Source organism: Magnolia sinica, chromosome 13 (assembly GCF_029962835.1).
Source record: "Magnolia sinica isolate HGM2019 chromosome 13, MsV1, whole genome shotgun sequence".
Lineage (NCBI taxonomy): Eukaryota > Viridiplantae > Streptophyta > Magnoliopsida > Magnoliales > Magnoliaceae > Magnolia > Magnolia sinica.
Window position 1 is genome coordinate 83,853,272 of NC_080585.1, and position 23,961 is coordinate 83,877,232.

At 42.4% G+C, this 23,961-nt stretch overlaps 1 pseudogene; it reads right to left on the bottom strand.

The window, feature by feature from the left end:
* Positions 1 to 19,010: 19,010 nt before the first annotated feature.
* Positions 19,011 to 21,052, bottom strand: LOC131224338 (putative pentatricopeptide repeat-containing protein At3g08820; annotated as a pseudogene).
* Positions 21,053 to 23,961: the final 2,909 nt, after the last annotated feature.

Sequence of the window (23,961 nt, forward strand, 5' to 3'; positions counted from 1 at the left end):
TTTTGGCTAATACATCATGTGGCAGCAGGTCAGCAATTCCGAGCTCTCTGTGGACAAGCTCTTCTACTTATACCAAGCCAAGAATAGCCCTGGACAAGAACAACCCTGGACAAGACTATAGCTCACTAGGTGTTTAAGGATGGCGTGCCTAGGATCACATTGTATACTGAGGGAGATTCTACCACCAGGAAGTTGACCATGGTGGTGACCTGATTGATACCCTCACCGGTCGTTATTGGCAGAAGAACACTCCCTTCTGAGATCATCTTTTTCCCTACGAAATCAAGTGGAGGGGTTCATACAAGTCACAATCTCGACCTTCTAACTCCCATTTTGTCAAAGGCGATTGCAAATAGAATATCCAACGAGCTTTCGGTGTCAACCAATATCCGATGCACCCTATGATTAGCAATGGTCATGGCGACCACTAATGTGTCATCATGAGGGTGCTGAATTCCTCGTGCGTCTTCTTCAATAAAGATGGCATTGTATGAGTCCATCTTGGGTTCCTTCTTAGGTCACCCGATGAACTTTATCTGGTGCTCCTTTCCAACATTATTTGCATTCTGCACATGGGCTTAGCATGAACAGTTTGAATTGATGTCTCGGTGGGTCCCCCAAAGATGGTGTGTATTTACCCTATGGCTTCGTTGTTGGCCTGCTCATCACTTCGTTCCTGCTACCTAGCCAGTTGATCATATCTGCTTCTATTAATGAACTCATCCAAGTGTCCCATCCAAACGAGGGATTTGATCTCCTCCTTGAGGTCAAAACATTCAGTCGTATTATTACCGTGATCCCATTGAAAATGGTAATTGTTTCGACAAGAAATGAATGCATTTGATTTGGGAGAATTATTCAATGATAACAAAGAATTCAATAAGAGAACAATGATCACGAGATATCTTATTTTGAGTTCATTTACATCCTCGAATTCCCTTGATTTTGAAAACAGAGTACAATCAATGCAACGTAATGAATGAAAGAGAAGACAGTCTGATGGCAATTTCGACAACATTTCAATGCTTTTGATGTTCATCGCAAAGTGAACGGTTGTGCAGACTTGAAGAGACTTGATTTGGTCGTACGATAGGTTCTGATCATCTTTTCATTCATTCTCCCAGTCGTACGGACAGATTCTTCTTTCTTCTGGAATTCTCTTTTTGTACTTCGCATTTCCTTCATTTTCCTCTGAAGGTGGAATGCACAACCCTTGAAATGTGGAGCATACAACCCTTGAAATGTGGAGCGTACAACCCTTGAAATGTGGAGCGCACAACCCTTGAAATGTGGAGCGCACAACCCTTTAAATATGGAAACCTCGAACTTAAATTATGTGGACCTTCCATCATACTCTACTTTTCTTTCCCCTTTGTGAGCTCCTTGAGACCCTCCATCATAAGTAGGGCACACGAACTTTAGCCAAGGTGGAATGTACAAGGCTTATTTCAGGGCAAAAGTCTATGGAGAATGGTGCACAATGCTTGCCTTAGGACAAGTACCCATAGATAATGGTGTGAGAGGCTTTCCTCAGGACATATTTCCATGAGAAGTGGTATGAGAGGCTTTCTTTAGGACATATTGCCATGAGAAGTGTTATGAGAGGCTTTCATTTGGACATGTTTCCTCTTCAAATGGTGCAAAAGACATGTCTTAGGACATAAATCCATGCAAAGTGGCACAAAGCCTCTGCTTAAAGACATGTTTTCCACAATAAGTGGCGCATGAGGACTTTCATCAAGACATACTCCACAGGAAGTGGTGCATGAGGGCTTCCATTAAGATAAGAAAAGCCTTGCATTAAGGAAACCTCCACACAAAGTGACACAAAGGGCTTTTTTGTAGGAATGGTTGCGCGGCTCGCGCAAAGGGTTCTTTGCGGAAGTGGTTGCGCGGCTAGCACAAAGGGTTTATCTTGCAAAAGTGGTTGCGCGGGTTCACGCAAAGGGTTTTCTTTGCAGAAATGGTTGTGCGGGCTCGCGCAAAGGGTTCTTCAAGACAACAAAAGCTCTTGTCTAGACATTGTTCCACATGGAGTGGTGCATGGGGCTTTTTCCCAATTTTCATTACACGGATGGCGCAAAGCCTCCCACATAAAGTAGCACCTAGGGATTTGCTCCCATTTCCATTGCGCGGATGGCGCAAAAGGTTTTCCTTCCATCTTTTCATTACGCGGATGGCACAAAGGCCTTCTCCCTTGCGCGGATGGCGCAAAGGCCTTCTCCCTTTGCACAAATGGCGCAAGGGTCTTCTCCCTCTGCGCAATTGATGCTCTACAATGCTTTCTCTCTCTTGTCTTCCTTCCTTCTTGTCTTCACTTCTTCATTAAAATGACACCCATGTACCCCTTTTTACCAAAATACCCTCTTCACTTCTTTTTACCAAAATACCCCCATTCACTGCTTTTTACCAAAATACCCCCAGCCACTATTTTTTACTAAAATACCCCCATTCACTCATTTCTACCATAATAAGGAGTGCACAACCCTGGGAAGGATCTATACCATGGAATTCTCTGACCAATGCATTGGACATGTAATGGAATATTTTTTGTGCCTCAATAGTAATATTTTTTCCTTTCCCTCTTTTTTAGGCTAGCCCTCATTTTATTTGGCCAACTCAGAATCCTTTTATCTTTGACCTCCATGATTATGACATAGTATTTAATGGGGTGTACATACGAAACCGACTCTTTGAGGGTCAGCTAGGTCTAGGGATACTACTTTGGTCATTGTCCTTTCTCCTTTTGGAGCTCGCATCGGGTGCCTCTTACCTTCCTTCCTTTTCCTGTCTTTTACTAAGCTGCTCTCACCTTAAGTAGTTCTGCATGCGCTGAATCACTCCACAGTGTTAGAGTGTTTTTTAGCCTGGTTAAGGAGCTCAGTAAGAGTTGTAAGGGGATTCTTCCTAATCGAGAAAAGGAACTTTCCTCGCTTGAGGCCAACCACTATGACTATGAGAACCACGTGGTCATAATAGTCATCTACTTGGACAACCTCAGCATAAATTGGATGATGTAATCTTTCAACAGCTCATCCTCCCTTTGCATTATCGTAAGGAGGTGGGTTAAAGGATTTCTTATGTCTTTACCCCCAATGAATTGGGTGGCAAAAGCCCTGCTGAGCTATGCGAATGAACTAATGGATTTTGGCATTAGGTGCCTATACCACTTCCGAGCTTCTCTAGTTTGCATTATGGAGAATGCCCTGCACATTACCAATCCAGAGGCACAATGGAGTTCCATCCATGCTCTAAAGGATTCCAGGTGTTCAGTTGAATCACCCGAGCCTAAATAGGGTGATATTTGAGGCATAAGGAATCTGGAAGGCAACTCGGCTTACATGATGTTATCCGTAAATGGTGGTTTGGTTTGTTTGAGAAGGGCATCGATAAAGGCTGGGGCCTTTTCTCGACAAGCTTGCTATATATCACCAAGTTGATCCTAGATTTCTTTAATTTCTTCCCCCTAGGGGACCTCATTTTCAACCATGATTTCTGTGGCCCTTTCCATAGCCTACCTTTTTTTTAATCTAATGCATGATGTAGATCGAACTCGGCAAGCTCAATGGTTTCCAGGGTCTGTGTTGGGACGAGCATGCTCCCCCTAGCCGGGCCTTTGCGGTGCGTGGCTCAGGACGTGAAGGTGTTGGGCAAGATTGTTCAGTCATTGCCTCCAACTCTTCTCATTGATCAATGGGGAGCACGTGTTTCCTTTCTAATAGCCTTATGATACGGTCAACGTTGTCGGTCAAGGCTCCTACCTGATTCTTGAGGGAGATAAGCCGACTTCCCTGATTCTGGGATCTTTGCACCATTACTTGAAATGGTAGTTAGGACCGGGGGGTTGACTCCGAGGCCTGAGCGTCCTCATGCGCCTCCCCATGAGAAAGCTCGAGTGTGGTCAGTGCCTTTCCCTTCTTTTCAACCATTGAAGGGGAAGAGAAAAAAGTCATGATCCGCACTAGAGTTGATGAGAACTTTATGGCTTTACAGTTGTTCTCACAGACGGCACCAATCTATTATTGCTTGAATATGGATGGACAGGTGTAGCCACTTACAGAAGCAGACTTGTCGAGTATACCTGCATGGAGAACATGTAAAGTACAATGTTGGTGTCGATTGCGGCTGAGAACCCTCCAATGCCTGAGTCAAGCGGGCAGAATAAAAGTAGAAGCGGGACTTGAGCTACGGTTTTTGTTATTCACCTCTCTTCCTCCATGGTGGGAGTATTTATAGGGTTCTTAAGATCGTGTTGGGATCGCATATCTTGTAAAATTTTATAAGAATACGCTACATAGGGAAACACTTAGATCTTATCTTAGATATGTAACTTCATTTAAATTTATCATCGAGCTCGCTTCAGTCGGCATGGTCTTCGGCTATGTCAGACTTGATCCCTTGATTTGAGGTAGGATATTCTCTGAGATCCTCACTCCACCCTGATGGCGGTCGACCTACTTAGATCGAGGAAGGGCTATTTGCACCTGAGTTCTATCTTTGAAGAGGTCAGCTTGAGATCGATCTCTCCATCGGAAGGATTACTGACAATATCTTCTGAGCTCCCCGTGCTTTGTGCTCTTGTCATGGAGAACTCACTCTGGTGCTCTTCCTATGGTCAGTTTCTCTTTCCATACGGCAGACTAGTTGGGTTTTCCACTTAACATTTTATTTGAAATATTTCAACATGAACTGCCATCCAATTGTTATACTTGGAAAATGGGTATGGCAACCTGGACCATCCATGTGGTTGGCCACGGCATGCATGGGTAAAAACTGGTGGTGACTTGAGAACTGTCACCATATCATAGTTGAGATGTTTCGTCATTGAATATGATCTGTGGCTCATTTATTAACTAGACACACTCCCTCTTCAGAGCATTGGGGAAGTGACTATGACGTGAGGAGGGACATGATGAGGTCAACCACCGTCTTCCTCAGTGAATAACTACTCCGAATCCATGGAGCTCTCTGGACTCCTCATAGAGTTTCCTCGAATCCACGAGGGATAAAAATAGAAATAATTTCTAATAAATTCGAAATAAATTGATTGATGATATTAAAAAAAAACTGAAATTACAATCCTTTAAATAATATGCTCAAACATGGGATGAAGTTTTAGACTCAAACACCCTAAAAACGTGATGACCGGACTTAAGGAAGATCAGAGAGTATTAGAGTTGTGCCTTTGCTTCTCCTTCACCTTAGGGATATGGGACTAGATATAAAACACCTAGATGGACTGTAGGTAGGTATGTGAAAAATCCTGGAACATCACTTATAGGAAGACGTCAAAATCTTTATGGCAAACTTACTATTTATAGATGGCCATCATTCGTACTAGACTTCATGGTTTTTCGCCAAAAAAATAGTAAGTGTCCAATTTGACCTAACCATGTTATTCTCCTAATTTTTCCAAGCCTTTTTCATGTTGGGCACGACTCCTACAACTCAAAGGATTAAAAGTTATAATCTAACTAAAACTTACTATTTATAATAAAAATGAAAATAAATGGGACTTTTGACCATCGATCTAATGGAATCTCGCAAATCCAGCATGGGAAACCTAGTGTAGCAGGGTTGGTTGGCTAAAGTAGTTTCTTGTACCCCAAAATCATATATGATATGTTGAAAAAATCATCCCAGTTTGCAAGATACGACTATTTTGAGGTTTTGACGGTCTGGATCATTTCCTCCTCTGATCGGGCCCTCTCTGGTCTATCTTTGTCATGAAACTGTTTGTGACCCACTCCACATCAGTCCCCTCCACTTTAAAAGAACTCAACCTCAAGTTCTCATCCATCTTAGATTGATGATACTTGATCAGGTCCGCAATGTTGAAAGTACGCTAGATCTCCATGTCATCTGGAAGATCAACAATGTAAGTGTTGTCATTGATCTTTCAAAGTATTGGTACTAGTTCAATCTTGTTGTTCTTTAACTTGTTATAGGTCCTAATCAGAAATCTCTCCTTGCGTAGATGCACCGTAACATGGTCGCCCACCTCGAACACCTTTTATTGTCGATGCTTGTCGGCTTGCTCCTTGTACTTGTCGTTTGGAGCTTGCAACTTGGCTTGTACATCCGCATGAATGCCCACAATTTGGTCCACCATATGTCTTGCTACAATGCTCATGCCCGGGAGCTTGGGCAAAGGGACCAAGTCAAGTGTGTGGCGAGGCACTCGACCATAAATAACATGGAACAAGGACTTTCCTATCGAGCGGTTCACCATGTTGTTGAATGCAAACTCTGCTTGAGACTAAGTTAAATGTCACTGCTTCTATTTGTCATCTAAAATACACCGGAAGAGGTTTCCCAACGTGTGATTCACAACTTTAGTCTGCCCATTGGTATGTGGGTAATAAGCACATTGAAATGAAGTTGCATACCAAACTGATTCCATAAAGTCCACCAGAAGTGGCTAATGAACTTCATGTCACAATCAGAAGTAATGGTCTTGGGAAACTCGCATATCCGCACGACCTCTTTAAAGAATAGATTCGCCACGTATGTTGCATTATGGGTCTTCTTACATGGGATAAAGTGCAACTTCTTTGAGAAATGATCTACCACCATGAACACCGAATCCATGCCACACTGTGTTCATAGGAGACCAAGCACAAAGTCCATAAATAAGTCCTCCTAAGGGTCATTAGGCACAAGTAACGGGGTGCAGAGGTCCATATTCTAAGACCACCCCTTAGAGGTCTGATAAAAATGATAGCGCTACACTCCTTTACCGACGTCATGTACCAGTTGTGGCTAGTAATATCATTCCTTTCCTCAATAAGAGCTTACATCTTATCTCGCCCAATGTGTCCACCAAGGCCACCTCCATGTAGGTCTTAGATAATCTACTCCATCAGGGAATGTTGGGGGATGCACAATTGATTTCATTTGAAGAGGAAACCATCTTGCATATGTAAGTCACTGGGATGACCATCTTGTCACCTAGAAGTGTACACAAACCAAGCTAGCTCGGTTAGCTCGCTTTACTCAATTAAAAAAAGCTCAAATCGACTCGGTTCGAAGTTGAGTTCAATTCGAGTCGAGCTGATTTCTTGAGCTCGAAAATGAGTTCGAGTCGAGTTCGAGCAGGCCCCAACTCGACTTGACTCGGATCGAACCCAGCTCGAATCGAATCGGATCAAACCAATTCGGCGACTCGGTTACTTTGATAGTGATGTAGCTCACCAAGTGTTTGATGAAATGACTCAATGAGGTGAGAAAAAAAATTCAAAATCTGGAAGATTATAATGCACAAATGCAGACATCCAAAAATAATGAGTAGCAAATAAATCGTGAAAAAGACATTAACTAACCAATGTCTTTTAAGTAGCAAATAAATCCTCATTAAGACATTAACCAACTCCTTTCTCCTCCACAAATACCACTCTCTCTACTGCTTTTCCTATGTTGAAAAATGGGGAGAGGACGTGTGCAACTAAAGGTGAGCTAGTTGTTCTCTGTGATGTTGAGCTCGCTGTCATCATATTCTCCTACAAAGGCAAGCTCTATGACTTCTGCACCACCTTCACGTATATAAAAAATAATTTGAACTACAATTATAGAAATACTTTATTTTTTATTTTTCAATTTTCCCTTTTTACATTCTAAAAATAGAAACAATTTTAATATGTCTTTCTTGGAGCTTTTGAATTTAGATCTAAAGCGAACAAGGAATGAAAGATCAGATCCATGTAGAGATGGATTCCCTGTGGAATATGTTGTACTGGATTTATTTATTTATTTATTTTGTATGATTTAATGATTAAGATCTTGTGATGTGTTGGCATTACAGTAATAGAAAACATGTTGAGCAATACAGTGAGATTTTGAAGGTGCAGTCCAGGTGTTTGTGAAAATGCTACACAGGGAACTCGGCTTGATCTTGGCTTGAACTCGGCTCTATCTTGGCTCGAACAGGCTCGAGCTGCTAATTGAATCAAGTTGAGCTTGCCAGTCAGGCTCGAGGACCAAGCCGAGCCGAGTTCGAGCTGAGGTCAACTAGTGGACGGGCCGAGTCGAGCTGAGGCTATCTCGACTCGGTTTAACTTGATGTACACCCCTATTGGCACCTCACCCATACATCCTTGAAGTCTGCATCCTCTGCATATTGCTCCTTGAGATAGTTGAAGCCGACCACCTCATTGCTATCGTAACAAGTAGTGATGCACGACGGCTAATGGTCAGTGTAGAGAACAAACTCTCTAAATCAGGTAATGCTACCAATGTTGCAGTGCTTAAACTAATGCATACAACTCAAGCTCATATGTCGACCACTTCTTTAAGAATTCGCTTAGCTTCTCAATGTAGAAGGCTACCACCCTGCCTTCCTATGATAAGACTCCTCCAATTTTTGCATATGAGGCATCACACTCAACCTCACACAGCTTATCAAAAGTAAGAAGAATCAAGACTGATGTTGTGGATTGTGGAGGCCTATTCTGATTGTGGAGGCTGATTCCAATTATTGAGGCCGATTCCAATTGTCGAGGCCAATTTCGATCGTTGAGGTCGATTCTAATTGTCGAGGCTAATTCCGATTATCGAGGTTGATTTCGATTTATCGAGGCCGATTATCAGGGCTAAATACCGAGGTTGATTGTCAAGGCTGATTATCAATGCCGGTTATCGATACCGATTATGAGTATGTGACAGCATAGCATCATGATACTTATACCTTGGAGCCACCTTGTGTATATATTAGGCCCATAGGAAAGTCCAGTTTATTGTGCGATAGAGAGGGTAAGGAAGCCCACTTATTGCACTTAAACTTGGATCTGCCCTCGGTGGGCGATATTGTGACGCTCCATCACTGTGATCACATGTGGGCGGGCGCACATGGGCAGGGCATGAGGACCTGAGCGAGCTACCAGTGATTGGCAGGCTACTGTGCACACAGTGAAGGCAGAACTTTGTCCCACATTGGGAACATCATCCGATGTTGTGGTGGCTATAAGTTGGATTCTTTCCTTAACTGTCGTGACACATTTTAAATCAGTGAGCATATCTTGATATTTGGACTAGATCCACCATCCTTCTGTGGACCCCCATCATTTGTAGGCATGTTGTGATGGATGATTGATTAGAGCATATGCCATTAAGCTAAGATGCTTATGGGACTCATTGTGAGATGGAGTTGCCCCCATATGATCGCGCGATACGCACAGGTTTGATATATGGCCTAAATGAGGTTGATGGTATTCGTGGCTCGTTAAGATTTGCATATTGCATTGCATTCTTGGCATATGATATTATCTTATTATGTTTTGCATTGCATAGCTTTGATATGGCCATTAACATTCATGCCTTACATCGCATAACTTTAGTACGACTGATGGCACTCATGGACTTACTAGTATATTTTTGTTTACTCTGATATTGTATGATTTATGACATTGTATTGCATTCTTAGCACTTACCTTGTACACACACTTTCACTACCCTCTAAGCTTTCTATAATCTTATGCACGATAGATGCGTATAGGTAGTGTTAAGTCGCAGCAGCATTGAGCTTGGAGCGTGCAACAGACTTTTGGAGCTTTGATTTTTGACATATGTATTTCCCTTTTAGCACTGTATTCAATATTTATATTAGTGGATATGTGATGATGTTGTTGTTACCTATATGATTTGGGTAAACTTGTGGTTATGCTTATTACGAGTTAAATGTACATTAGAAAATCATCCTTGTAGGATCCCTGGATTGGAATCTGGCGTATGGACACTGGAAGCCGAGAATAGGATACTACAGAGGCTGTCGACACTGGATTCGGTGTTCGATAATTTTGTGAGACCAACTTTTAGGTTTGGGGCGTGACAGAAGTTCACACAAGGGCTTACTATACATCACAATGGACCTTATCGTATGGGCTTTAAATACATAATAGGTGGGCCTTACACATGGGCCATTAATACATTTCAATGGGCTAGACCCGCGACACGTAAATAGTATTTGCGCGTGAGCCTGAGTTGTATCCCGTATTCTAGAGTCAGCTTAACCCGAGACTTATACCCTTGTGACTGCATCATCGTCGCGGTTCTAACGCCGCGTCTCGTATGCCGATGCGATACCCAAGTCAGGAGATGTGGGCTTGGGTTCAGTTCGAGAAAAATGTTGCGCATTTGCAAACCCAAGAGAACATGTCCCATCAATCACATCAATTATGTTAAGTACATATCCCATCCCTAAGTATAAACAACCCCTAAAGTCAACTCTCTCTCTCTCTACCCATTCCTTTTCAAGTACACCCATCACTCACCATCCCTCTCCCTCTCTTACATCATCTCCCTCTCTCTCTTTTTCAAACCATTCTTCCAAGCTACCATGAGAGAGAACGTCCAAGGGAGAGGAGAAAGCTAGGTGTGGCCCACCTTCTTACCATCCAATCCAACACTTAGATCATCATCTCTAGCATTGAAGGAGCTTTTAAGGAGCCTTAGAGCACTAGGGAGGAAGAAGAAGGAAAGGTGGGTGATCTACCGTTGATTTTCAATTTGATGACCCACTTGTCATGGGACCCAATTTAATATATGTATTGTAATCATATGAGGGGCCCGTAGTGGTGGGGTCCCTCCATCTACACCGCCATTTCTCTCTCTCTCTCTCTCTCTCTCTCTCTCTCTCTCTCTCTCTTTCTATCCCTCTTTTTCATTTCTTTTGGTTTTGATATGGCCATGTGGCCCACCCTGATGGATCCCACATGATGTATGAAATTCACCCATGTCGTTTGTCCATCTGGATGGGACCCACCATGTTGTATGTGTGAAATCCACCGTCCAGGCCATGAGGCAATGTGATGTATGTGTTTTACCCACGCTGGTCATCAGCCATGCAACTTGCCTTAATGGCATGTGGTGTCCACGCGTGTGGACCCACTAAATCTGCACTGTCCATTTGTTGGGCTGCTGGGCAGCAGCCCAGTAGTATATAGCTGCTGCAAATGACGTTAGTAAGCTCTCTCTATTGGCTGACTGATGTATGTATTTTATATACACCATCCATCTATGTTATGTGGACCCCACCACCAACGCATGTATTTCACGTGTGGGGTGGCCACGTGTACATGGACCCCACCTAAAGCATGAGTCCATCCATGCTGCCATCGTCCACACATGGGACGGTGGAGCCCACATGATGTATGAGTTTTAGGTTCACACCATCACTGTCCATCCCTGGACGGTGGGAACCCACCGTGATGTAAGTATGTATTCACACCGTCCGTTTGCTTCACTGGATGTGGGGCCCCACTTTGATGTATGTTATATCTCCACCGTCCATCCAATTTCCCAGCTCATTTTAGGCATTGAGCCAAAAAATGAAACCAAACTGAGTCTCTGGTGGGCCACATTGTAAAAAATAGTAGTTTTGGAGATTTAAACTATTACAGCCCGCTGTGATGTTTCTATACAATGAATATTGGGCTCATTATATCTTTCACGAGCTCGGAACCCAGTAGACGGAGTAGATCATCAAGATGTGGGCCCCACCGATGAAAAACCATGGAAAATAAATAAAAAAAAAAGTGAGCGTCCAGCTACTTGGAATGGCTAGGTCCGTGGGACCCAGCAGTAGGCCACACCATGATGTATATCAACATCTGCACCATGCATTTGATGGGTCCCCTTTAGAAATTGGGATACGCCAAAAATCAGTCGTATATAGGACTCAGGTGGCCCACACCATTTAAAATCATGTGAAGACATGCTAAATCATATATATACACTTGCTGGGGCCCACCTGAAATTTGGATGGTTCTGAAACTCGGTCTGACCCCCTTAACCAGGTGGTACACACTAAATGGATGGGATGGATTTGTGAACCACAGCTTGGTGGGCCCAACTAATGATTGTGAATGTTTTAATGGAGGCTAAACCTCTCAACTGTGTGTCTGGTGTGGCCCACACAAGCCACAGGTTGACTTGATTTTGAGTCGCAAGCCCCACTATGATGTGTGTATTATACCCACACTGTTCAGCTATTTTTTTGGGGTCGTGGGCCCCATTGCATTGTACGGCACACCATGTTGTACGTGTTTCATCTATGTTGTCAACTTATGTGTCCCACCTTGATGTGTGTATAGCAGGCACACTGCCATCTGATGGGGCCCATTTGAAATGTGTAGGGCCCACCTCGATGTGTTGTATTCGAGGCCCATGGGACGTGGCCCATTGTGATGTATTCGAGGCCCATGGGACGTGGCCCAATGTGATGTATTTGAGGCTCATAGGATGTGGCCGATTGCAATGTATTCGAAGCCCATAGGATGTGGCCCATTGTGATGTATATGTGGCCCTTGTGTAAGGCCCAATATGATGTATTCGAGGCCCTTATATGAGGCCCAATTGTGATGAGTGATTCCACCATGATGTGTATTGCCCATCTTGTAGGCCCACCTCGAGGTATATGATGTGCATGTGGCCCATTTATTTTGCTGGATTATGGGCTACCCCATGAGGCCCAATGCGATGTATTTACGGCCCATTAGTAAGGCCCAAAATGATATATTTATGGCCCTTGAGTGAGGCCCATTATGATGCATATTAGGGCCATGAGATGCGGCCCATTGTGATGTGTATTAGGCACATGTGATGCGGCCCATTGTAATGTATTTGAGGGCCAAGTATGAGGCCCAATGTGATCTATATGAGGCCTATGAGTGAGGCTCAATGCGATGTATATAAAGCCCTTGTGTGAGGCCCATTATGATTGTATGAGGCCCGTTGAGATTGTATGTGGCCCATTATGTTGTGTATGAGGCCCTTGTGTGAGGCCATATGCCCACTATATGATTGGCCCTATGAGGGTCACTCCTTGGGAGCAATGTTGGTTAAATGTCCACATTGATGGGCAATGATGGTTAAATGTCTACATTGTGACCTTCCCTTAGGCCCTTTGTTAGGCCGATTATCGATACCGATTATAAGTACGTGTTAGTATAGCATCATGGCACATGCCCATACGCATCATCTGCATGCTTCATATGAGATGTGTTTGACCATTGCATATGCCATTAGGCAGGTTGTTTATGAGACTCTGTGATAAGCGGAGTTGCCCCACATGAGCGCACGGTACGCACAAGTTTGATGCGTGACTGGATGATATGACTCATGCATCTCACATTTGTGTGATATGTCTACTGTATGCCCTAGCGATATCAGGGTCGTAGCCTCCACAGGCATATCGTGGATGACTGGATGGGACACCGAAAATGTTTGGTTTGAGCATAAGGGCACTTTGGATGTCCGTGGGTGAAAGTTCCTAAACTTCCGTGGCCAGAAAACGCCCCAACGTTGAGACCAAGTGGATATATATGAGCGCATAAGGGTCGTATACCAGTAGGCCACGTCTCCCACTGTATCGTGGTTAGTTGGGAGGGGGTGTAACCTTACCCACTTGAGTGAGGGGGTAATATCTAGGTTGAGTTTGACCAGCTTGAGGAATGGGTTTGTTATCAACAAGTGGGGCCCAATATTAGCAACCAGATGGTGAGGTCTTTTCCATTTACCCAGGTGTGCTCTCGGATAGGGGCGACAAGCTGGTGTGAGTGTAATAGACCCCGGTGATGATTCTAGAGATGTACATTACTGATATATGGACTTATTGAGTTGGAGTTTATACTCAGCATCTTACTCATTCATTCATTCATTCACTATCCACTCGGGCTGGTGGTACGCAACTAATTTAATTTGTACTTTCGCAATGGCCAGGATTTCGGTTAGGCGCGCGACTAACCTGAGATCAGGAGTCTACCACATTGAGTCTGTCTATCCAAATTTAGGTATGGGACTAGTTTAGATAGAAATCCCTTGTGATGGACCCCATAACCTACGATACCACGTACTATCTTCCCGACTTCACACTCCAGCTTGGTCATTTTATTCGCACCGTATATTGCATTACATCCGCGGCATATGACATTTTGGGTTACTATGCTACGTTTCTGCATTTATATGGCCTTAATGAGGTTGACGATATTTGTGGACTCGTCAAGATTTGTATATTGTATTACATTCTCAGTATATGATATTGGCGTATTATGTTTTTGTATCACATAGCCTGAATAAGGCTGATGATATTCATGGACTTGTCAGTACTTCTGCTTACTCTGATATCTGTGTATTTGGCACTTACATTATGTACACACTTTCACCACCCTCTAAGCTTTCAATAAGCTTATGCACGATAGATGCGTGCAGGTGGCGTTAGGTCGCAGCAGCATTGAGCTTGGAGTGTGCAGCGGATTTCTGAAGCATATGATTTTTTATATATGTATATTTCCCTTTCAGCATTATATTCAACTGTTTATATTAATGGATATGTGATGATGATGTTGCCTTTGTGATTTGGGTATACTTGTGGTTATGCTTCTTACGAGATAATATACATTGGAAAAATCCTCCTTGTAGGATCCCAGGATCGAAATCTGGCGAATAGGATCTAGGAGCCGAGAATGGGGTACTGCGGAGGCTGTCGGCACTGGATTCGACAATCGGGAATTTTGTGAGCCCGGTTTCTGAGTTTGGGGCGTGACACCGAGTTTAGGGCATGACATGGATAATCAAAGCTTGATTTTAGCAAAGCTATTGTCGGCCTCATCGATCCATTGAAGCAGGTCTTTTTTTCATACAATACGTACTAGGTGTGGCTATAATGCTAAAATTCCGCACGAATTGACAATAGAAGGTCACCAAGCTATGGAAGCTCCTCAATTTATGAATGTTCATTGGAATCGGTTATTCCCCGATGGATCACACATTTTCATCATCCATACAGATGCTCGTGGACGTCATAACAAAACCTAAGAACAACAGACTATCCATTAAAAAATTGTACTTCTTCAAGTGGAGGTACAACTTGTTAATTGCTGAACTTATAACACTTACTTAAGATATTCCATGTGCTCCACTCACCCTGCTATATATCAAGATGTCATCAAAATATACTACCACAAACCGGCCAATGAACAACTTCAACACTTAATTCATTAGACGCATAAAAGTGCTCAGTGTGTTCTGTAGACTGAAGGGCTAACTCATACTACCATTCCTTAGTCTTGAATGTCGTTTTCCACTCATCACTAGGCTAAATACGAATCTAATGGTACCTGCTCCTTAGATTGAGTTTAGAGGACACTTTGACACATTCTAGCATATCAATCATGTAGTCCAACCACGGTATCAGGAACTGATATTTAATGGTAATCTTGTTAATTACCCAGCTGTCGACACACATGTGTCAACTCCCATCTTTCTTCAATGTTAATAAAGTTGGTACTACACATGGGCTCATGCTCTCTCTCAAAAGACCTTTACAGATCAATTCCTCCACCTACCCCTAAAGTATTTCACATTCATTCGAACTCATCTGATAGCGAGGACGGTTGAGCAAGCTAGCCTTAGGGATGAGGTATATTTGATGTTGGATGCCCCGTATGGGGGGCAATCCATCGGGTAACTCTTCAGGCCAGATTTCTTTGAATTCATTCAACAACGACTTTAAACTTGGAGGAATTTCTAAGGTTCCAATTTTTCGTCATTTACCACCATGGCGTATACCTCGCCGATTTCCTTGGATTCCTACACGAAATCCCGAGTAGTCAGGAGGGAGCTCCCTCCACTTTAGATTTTTCAAGGTGGTTCTCTGATGCCATAAGGGCAAGGATCATCTTTCGACCTTCCTTGATGAATATGTAAATATTGTCTCGTCCTCAGTAGGTCGTATTATGGTCCGATGACCATAGTCGACTAAGTAACATATAACATGCTTTCATATCAACCACGTTATAAAGTACTTGATCTTTATAATTCTTACTAAGTGAAAATGAGATAATGCATTGTTCAGTTACATTGATCTCATTCACCTTTTTTTATCCAACCAATTGAGTAAGGGGAAGGATGCTTTATCATAGGTAGCTGCAACTTGTCCACCATCACATTCGAGACAATGTTCTCGTTACTGCCACTGTCGATGATTACATCACAGACCTTGTCATTGATGGTACACCCATACGAAAGATATTGTGCATTTGTGGGTTTAACTCCTTACTTGGAGCGTACAATAATCGCCTCACAACCAATAATTCATCATGATCCTCGACCAACCATTTTTCATAACCAGCTCCTTCTTTAACGACTTATTCATCCTCATCAAATATAAGGCCTTCTTCCACTTACTCACCTTTAGTGCCCCCTTCGTTAATGGCCAAGTGGGTTGAGGGTAGGTGTTTGATAACTGGTCCAGTTGGCCACAATGATAATAATTGTTTGGCCTTGGTCAACCATAAGGATATAGAATCCTACTCAGACTCGTTGTTGTGGGTGTTGCACATTAAGGCCTAGATGGATTGCTCCCCATGTCACGGTTTGCAGTTGTAGAAAGTTGGGAACACCCTCCCACGGGTTGCTTTCCTTTGGCCAGTGTTGAATCCTACGTGGGACCCGTCATAGGGGCCAAGTTGAAGGATAAGGCCGAGTAGGGACTTTTGTAAGCTGCGTTTCTACCCGACTTGCCAACTGAACCACTTCATTCATGGTCCTGACCAAGTGCATCTGAACTTGGTCATGAATTGTTCATGGTAAACTGCCTTGGAATCGTGTTAACTTTTGTAATTCGATCTTCAATAAATCATTCTGCGTTGCCAACTGTTGGAATTCTTCAGTTTTATCTATGACAGTTTGATTCTCCTGCCAGTAATTTTAGTATTGCTGGAACAATACATGCTCGTAATCATTGGGGAGAATCATGATTGAAGAAGGTGTCTCATCCACGGCCATGATCGGATAGGTGCCTTATTCTGTCGAGCATGTGAGAGTTATAATTGCTCCCACTATGCAGAAGCACTGGATTTCAATTTGAACGTGACCAACTTCACTTTCTTTTGCTCCAGTTCCATGTAATCAAATTACCGCTCTATTTTTGCTAACCAATCAAGTAAGTCTTCTATACGTAATAAGCCATTAAAACTAGAAAGTTTGACCTTACCTCGATAGTTTCTTTCAACATGATCTAGTCGAACATCTCCATGGGCCAGTCGTCAAGCAAAGACACCACCGATGTCCTTGTCGCTGGAGCTCAACTCATATGGGGTAGCCATACGATTCACCTCCGAAAGTGCTCTACAGAAATCAGGGTTGTATCGTACAGCAACAACAGGCTGGTGAGCATCACCTTGGGCTCGGGGTGGAATTAGCACATCCGTAATACAGTCGAGGGTTGCATGCAGCCCTTGCATGGTCAACTAACTCTCCTTGTGGAAAGCTTCCATTCTTCCCAATAGATAATGAATCCATGGATCACTACCCATAGGATTTTAGTCCATTCCATTGTTAGTTGTCATCGACCCGAGGAGAGTCCTCGCTTTGATACCAATTGACGTAGGGAGGGACGTGATGAAGTCAATCACTGTCTTCCTCATGGAATAACTACTTCAAATCCATGGAGCTCTCTAAACTCCTCACAAAGCTTCCTCGAATCCAAGAGGGATAAAAATATAAATAAATTCTAATAAATTCATTGATGATAAAAACAAAATGAAATTACAATCCTTTAAAAAATGAGGTCAAACCTAGGATGGAGTTTTAGACTTAAACACCCTGAAAACCTAACTTACTATAAATAGTAAATTCATTGATGAAGTCAATCACTGTCTTCCTCATGGAATAACTACTCCAAATCCACGGAGCTCTCTAGACTCCTCACAGAGCTTCCTCGAATCTAAGAGGGATAAAAATAGAAATAATTTCTAATAAATTCATTGATGATTTTTAAAAAAATGAAATTACAATCCGTTAAATAATGAGCTCAAACCTAGGATGGAGTTTTAGACTCAAACACCCTAAAAACCTAACTTACCATAAATAGTAAAGGTACTATTTATTGACGGTCATCATACCTACTAGACTTCATTGGTTTAGGCCAAAAATAGTGTCCAATTTGGCCTAACCACATTATTCTTCTAATTTTTCTAAGCCCTTTACATGTTAGGCACGACTCCAACTCAATGGATCAAAAGTTATAATCAAAATAAAACTTACCATTTATAGTAAAAACAAAATTAAAATGGACTTTTAACTATCAATCTAATGGAATCTCGCAAATTCGGCATGGGAAACCTGGTGTAGTAGGGTTGGTTGGCTAAAGTAGCTTCTCCTACCCCAAAATCATATATGATATGTCAAAAAAGTCATCTCGGTTTGCAAGATAGAGTTATTTTGAGGTTCTGACAGTCCAGACCATTTCTGCCTTTGACCAGGCCTTCTCTGGTACATCTTTTCCATGAAACTGTCTGCGACCTTCTCTACATCAGACTAACACAACCCAACCTCCTTGTTTTTTGGCATATGAGCCATCCATATAGTAGACGATATATCTAAAATTTGATAATTGGGATCTCTATGCATCCCTGGTTTAGAAGCTAAAAAATTCACTTAGTTGCTCCATGTTTGCTGCCATGGCTAGTGTAGCCATGTCCTTCGTGAAACGATTAAGGGGCATGAATTTTCCTTTCCTCTCTCAACCTTAGACACTTTTCATGATGTTGAAGAAGTGTTTATGAAGTTGAGATAGATGGGGGACCAATAATTCTTAAATAAATGCCTCCATGTACATCTCTACTCATCTAAGAGCCATATGAGTCTTTTAAGTCTTCACTCGTTAAGCTCCCACGTGCTCCAAATTCCATGCACATGAATAATATGGAAGAGTAACTGGCCCCTAGATTCATGTTTGCAATTGATAAATTTTAAGTGGGGCATTGGCATATGCCCATACGCATAAGGTCCAACATCTAGAGCCGTCCTGTAGATAAAAACTGTGATCTATGATGGCCCATAAAACAAAAATTTGAAAGAAAAATAAAATAAATTCTTACAGTAGCCTCCAATTTAATGGTCTGGATCACCACAAACAGGTGTCATATGCACAATAGAAATATTTGGAGTGCACATTATCAAACTCATAAATATGTCATTCTTGTATCATTCTACTCAAGAAAATGTATGCAAAGTCACCAATAATCTCTATAGGAACATGACCCTTCTCTAAAACAATGGAATCTATTATTATCTCTGACTACTACTTCTCGGCCCGTAATATTCGACATGAGTTTTATAGTAGTATGACAATCATTACAAACTCAAAGGTTTTTCACTACTCGAAAGCCATCTCCTTGCATTGTGCTGATAAGACCAAATGTGATAGCCAACTTTTCACTGTGATGACCAAGGGAATGCTCTTTTTCTTCCTCTTCTATATCGAAGAGAATTGTTTCTGTTGTGGGTACATATCCCAAACCCTTCAATTCCTTAGCCAGTACATCAAGCTTCAAATAGATCTTCTCCGACAGCGGATGGGACTGGTCTCCCATGAGAAACTGATGAACAATACCATTCAGCTCAATCCAACTACATCCTAGTGTCTTTCGGATGTGTTTCCTATTCATGACCAGCCTAAGGTTTGCCGCATCATCCCACTGTCCATTTGCAGCATATATATATTCGATAAGAGTACATAATTCCTAGCATTCATAGGCTCTAACTCAATAAGCTGCTTCAATACAAGTTTAGCCAAATGGGTGGCATGGTAAATCCTACAGCTACCCAAGAGAGCTCCCCAGACAATAGCATTAGCCTCCATTGACATGCCTTTAATCAACTGATGAGCCTCATCTAATAAGCCTGCATGGCCAAGAAGATCAACCATATATCCGTAATGCTCGATCCTAGGAGTTAGTGTATATATGCGATTCATGCTGTCAAAATACCGACGACCATCTTCAACTAGACCAGCATGAGTACAGCCACAAAGAAGACCAATGAAAGTGTTCCCATTAGGTTGAATCCCCAACTTCTGTATCTGATTAAACAGTCCAAATGTAATTTTCCCATGACCGCTCATGCCAAGCCCATTGATCATTGCATTCCAAACAACAAGGTCTCTTTGCTTCATCCCTTTAAAGACTGTCCAAGCCCGAGACATGCATCTGCATTTGGCATACATATCAATCAATGCAGTACCCAAGACCGGGTTCGACATAAACTCATTTTTATTGATTAAACTGCTAGCCCAATTGCCCAAGTCTAGAGCACCTAACCTGGCGCAAGCAGAAAGAACACCAACCATGGTAAAACAATCCAGTCCCACATGTTGATCCTGCATTTGGAAGAAGAGATCCAATGCCTCTTTAGGGAGCCCATTTGATGAATAACTCCTGATCATCGTGCTCCACAAAATCACATCTCTCTCTTCCATCCGATTGAAAATAGACCATGCTTTCTCCATGCTACTGCACTTAGTATACACATCCACAAGGTCAGTGCCCACAAAGACATTCCTCCCCATGCCTTTCCACAATATATGCATGTATCCACTCCCCATTCTTTAGATCCCCCAACTGAGAACATGAAGATAGTACCTGAACCAGAGTAAAACTATCTGGCCTCAATTCCATCTCCAACATCCGCCTAAACATATCCACAACCTCCCAAAATCTCCCATCCTCCATATACCCACAAATAATCACGGTCCAAAGGAATTTCATCAAATAGCTTGTGGGCATCACACAAATGACTACATTTACCATACAAGGAAACCAAACTTGTCTTAACGAAGACATCCCATTCAAAACCTGCTTTCAAAACAAGGGTATGAATCTTCACCCCCAATCAAAAATTTGGAATCCTCGCACAAGCCTTGAGGACAAAAGGGAAAGTGGTCGTGCTGGCGCATGAGACTATAGAATTCGACCGCCGCAAGGACGTAGTCATTGGATACAAAGCCATGGATCATAGAATTCCATAAGAAAATGTTGGGTTCCTGGACACAGCCGAAGACGAGGCGTGCGTGGGCGGGGTGTCCTAAGTTGAGGGAGGATTTTAGGATAATATTGAGGAGGTAGTTATGTTGGCCCATGCCGAGGCAGAGGAGGCAGCCATGGAGATGCTTGAGGTGTTTGAAGGTCAAGCATCCTTGCAACAGGTGTTTCTTCAGATTCAAGGCCTTGGAAATTGGCAGGAGTCGAGTCCTCCAAATGGTCGGGTCGTATACCATTTCAAATTAAATTACATCGACGACTACAATGAGAAAATATTGGAGTCTGGGATTTTAGATAATCATGTCAGTGACCCTCGTCCAAGGCCTTGGAAAATTGGCAGGAGTCGAGTCCTCCAAATGGTCGGGTCGTATACCATTTCAAATTAAATTACATCGACGACTACAATGAGAAAATATTGGAGTCTGGGATTTTAGATAATCATGTCAGTGACCCTCGTCCAAAAATCATGTCCGTCCATTCACTAGCGTGCTAGGATGCAAATTTCCCTCGCCGACATGAACTTTGTGAGGTCTCTTCATCCCTTTATCCCAATACCCTGTCGCGACGGACAGGGAGTTACATGGAATCTGTATGGATAAGCATGATGCACTCAGATATCCACGTATTGTTATGTTATTTTCTGCATTGGGTACGTGTTTGTGTCAGAATTGGAATTGTGGCTCTAATTCGAACTAAACAACAATGAACCAAAGCGTCAAGATAGACAGACATGTAGTGTATGATCGAGACCCAGAGAGATTCGGTCACCTATTAAGCCACTCGCTCAATGTGTAAATTGGATCAGGCGATAGTCAAAGAGTAGGGTTCGTCCTTGATAATGGGTTACACCTTTGCCTTTCGTACGAAAGGACTTTTCAATATAGAGAAAATGAAACAAGAAGGAAATCCTTACAGTCGATCACAAGGATCAGTTGAAGAACACATTTCTGATGGATGAGCTGAGTCCAACGTGCGGGCATAGACTCGAATTATAGCTAAAATTACCGGCACATTGGTTATTGTTACAGATTACACTAAGAAATGTAAATTTGCAAGCTTGGAAAGTAAAAATTACACTATGAATGTACTTTTCTTAACAAGAAAAGTAAATGATTACTGTAACATCCTGGAAAAATCCGTACAAAGATCGAGTACAACCTCATGCAGAACAACCTAAAGACCGCGTGCAGTTATATAACTTAGATGGAATTTAGTTAAGTAATTGGTGGATTAAGCTTGGGCCACCATTTTCACAAATGAGAAGGCCAAAAATCATGGGTACCACTGGACTAATACTATTTGAAAACGTAGGAGAAATCCCAAGGGCCTGTCACTCTAGGGAATAGTACACTGAAACTCAGTAACGGATCTAGACCGCACGTTGGGGGTCTGATGACTACGAAACTATAAGACGACGTTCGTCCTGCTGGACTTGACAACCATCGCGGGAATCAAGCCCAGATAGTGTCTAGAAACGCCCAACTTGAGCCGTGAGTTAAGAGTGTGAGAAATGCGAATATCCTTAGAAAATGAACTGAAACTTAAGTTAATTAGGTCGTTCGATCTTACGCAAAGTTGAAGAATTTAGACCGTTAGTTTGTGACCAAACTTCACGAATGGAGAAAGAAAATTTCCCTGCACCTATTTGTATAACAGTGGCCCCGATTGGACATGTATGATCGTTAATCTGACACGGGCTCTCCACGGTCGATCGGCTTAGCCGATCGCACCAAAATCGTGTCCTAGCATGGATTCATTGCCTGGGAGCATACCCTATGACATAAATGGGTCGTGGGCCTCCCTATGAGCCCTGTTCGTCATAAACGGCTGCCCACAGCGTATAAACAATGTGGGACCATTTGCACCACATCTGGGGCTATAAATAGCCATCATTTCACCCTCTCTCTCCCATATACGAATTTCACAAACCCTAGAGGGAGAGAGAGGAGAAAAGAAAAAAGAGACAAGGGGAACTTTGGGAGATCCCTGCAGGAAATCTTCTCTCATGAATCCACGCGCCTAATTACCACTCCTTTGTGCTACCAAACCTCTTTTGGCTACAATTTCAGGTAAGAAATACCAACCCTAATATCGATGTAGAGTTTTCGGATAATTTTACGTCAACCTAGCTAACCAGTTTCATTATTTAAGTGCTCGACGTTCCATTTTTGAAAACGTAGAATTTGGACCAAGTCCGAGTTGAGCGTACTAATGAAAGGTGTGGACTATAAATGCTTAGGTTACGATTTATCAGTGCTTTCAGGATAGCTAATGATTAATGCTTGCCTTGATTGCTACTGTATTGTCTTAAATACATCGATTTCTCTATGAGATACACCTATGAACTGCGATAAAAAAACGATGCAACCTATATGTTTGTTGAAATGTTTAAATGAGAAATTGAAAATGATTAGTGCTTGCCATGATTACTAATCCAGGATTCATCATTGTTATATGCATATGGATTTCTCTATTTAAAGAATTGATAAAACATGTGTTGTAACTAATGTAGTCTGTGTTTGATAAATTGTCTAAATGAGAAATAGTTGATGATTTGTATTTATTACAAGTATTAATATAGGATTCCTTATTGTCTTATGCATATGTATATTTTTCGTTATGTAATTAATAGATAAAATGCAAGTGGTTGGTAACATGGTCTATGTGTTTGATGAAATGCCCAAGTGAGAAATCCACTTGGATTGGTTGTTAAATACTGGGATAGGTCTCTCATGTAGTTGTTAGCAGCATTGGATAGGATTGAGGCTACAAACGCAGTCTAGGAAATCGGTAAAAAATCCATGTTTGGGTGACCGAATTAGTCTTGTCACCTTAGGTAAACTCGATGAATATGAGTCGTACGATGACTGCCGATAGTGGTTAGGCCACGAAGGGCGCTTATGCATTCCATGTCGATTAGATCAGCGTGCGCCCATACCAATCGAGCTTGCTTCAAGAACCGGTTGACCTATCGTGTGTTTACCATGTATGGACGCGACTGCTTGAATCTAAGGTGCCCCTCACCAATGTAAAGATCCACTTCTAACCATGGTACCACGATCTACAAGACACATGAGCCGGGCATGGTGGTATGGGACACCGTGTTCGTGCTATCGGCCTACGCTGGGGTGACGAGCCTCCCCGT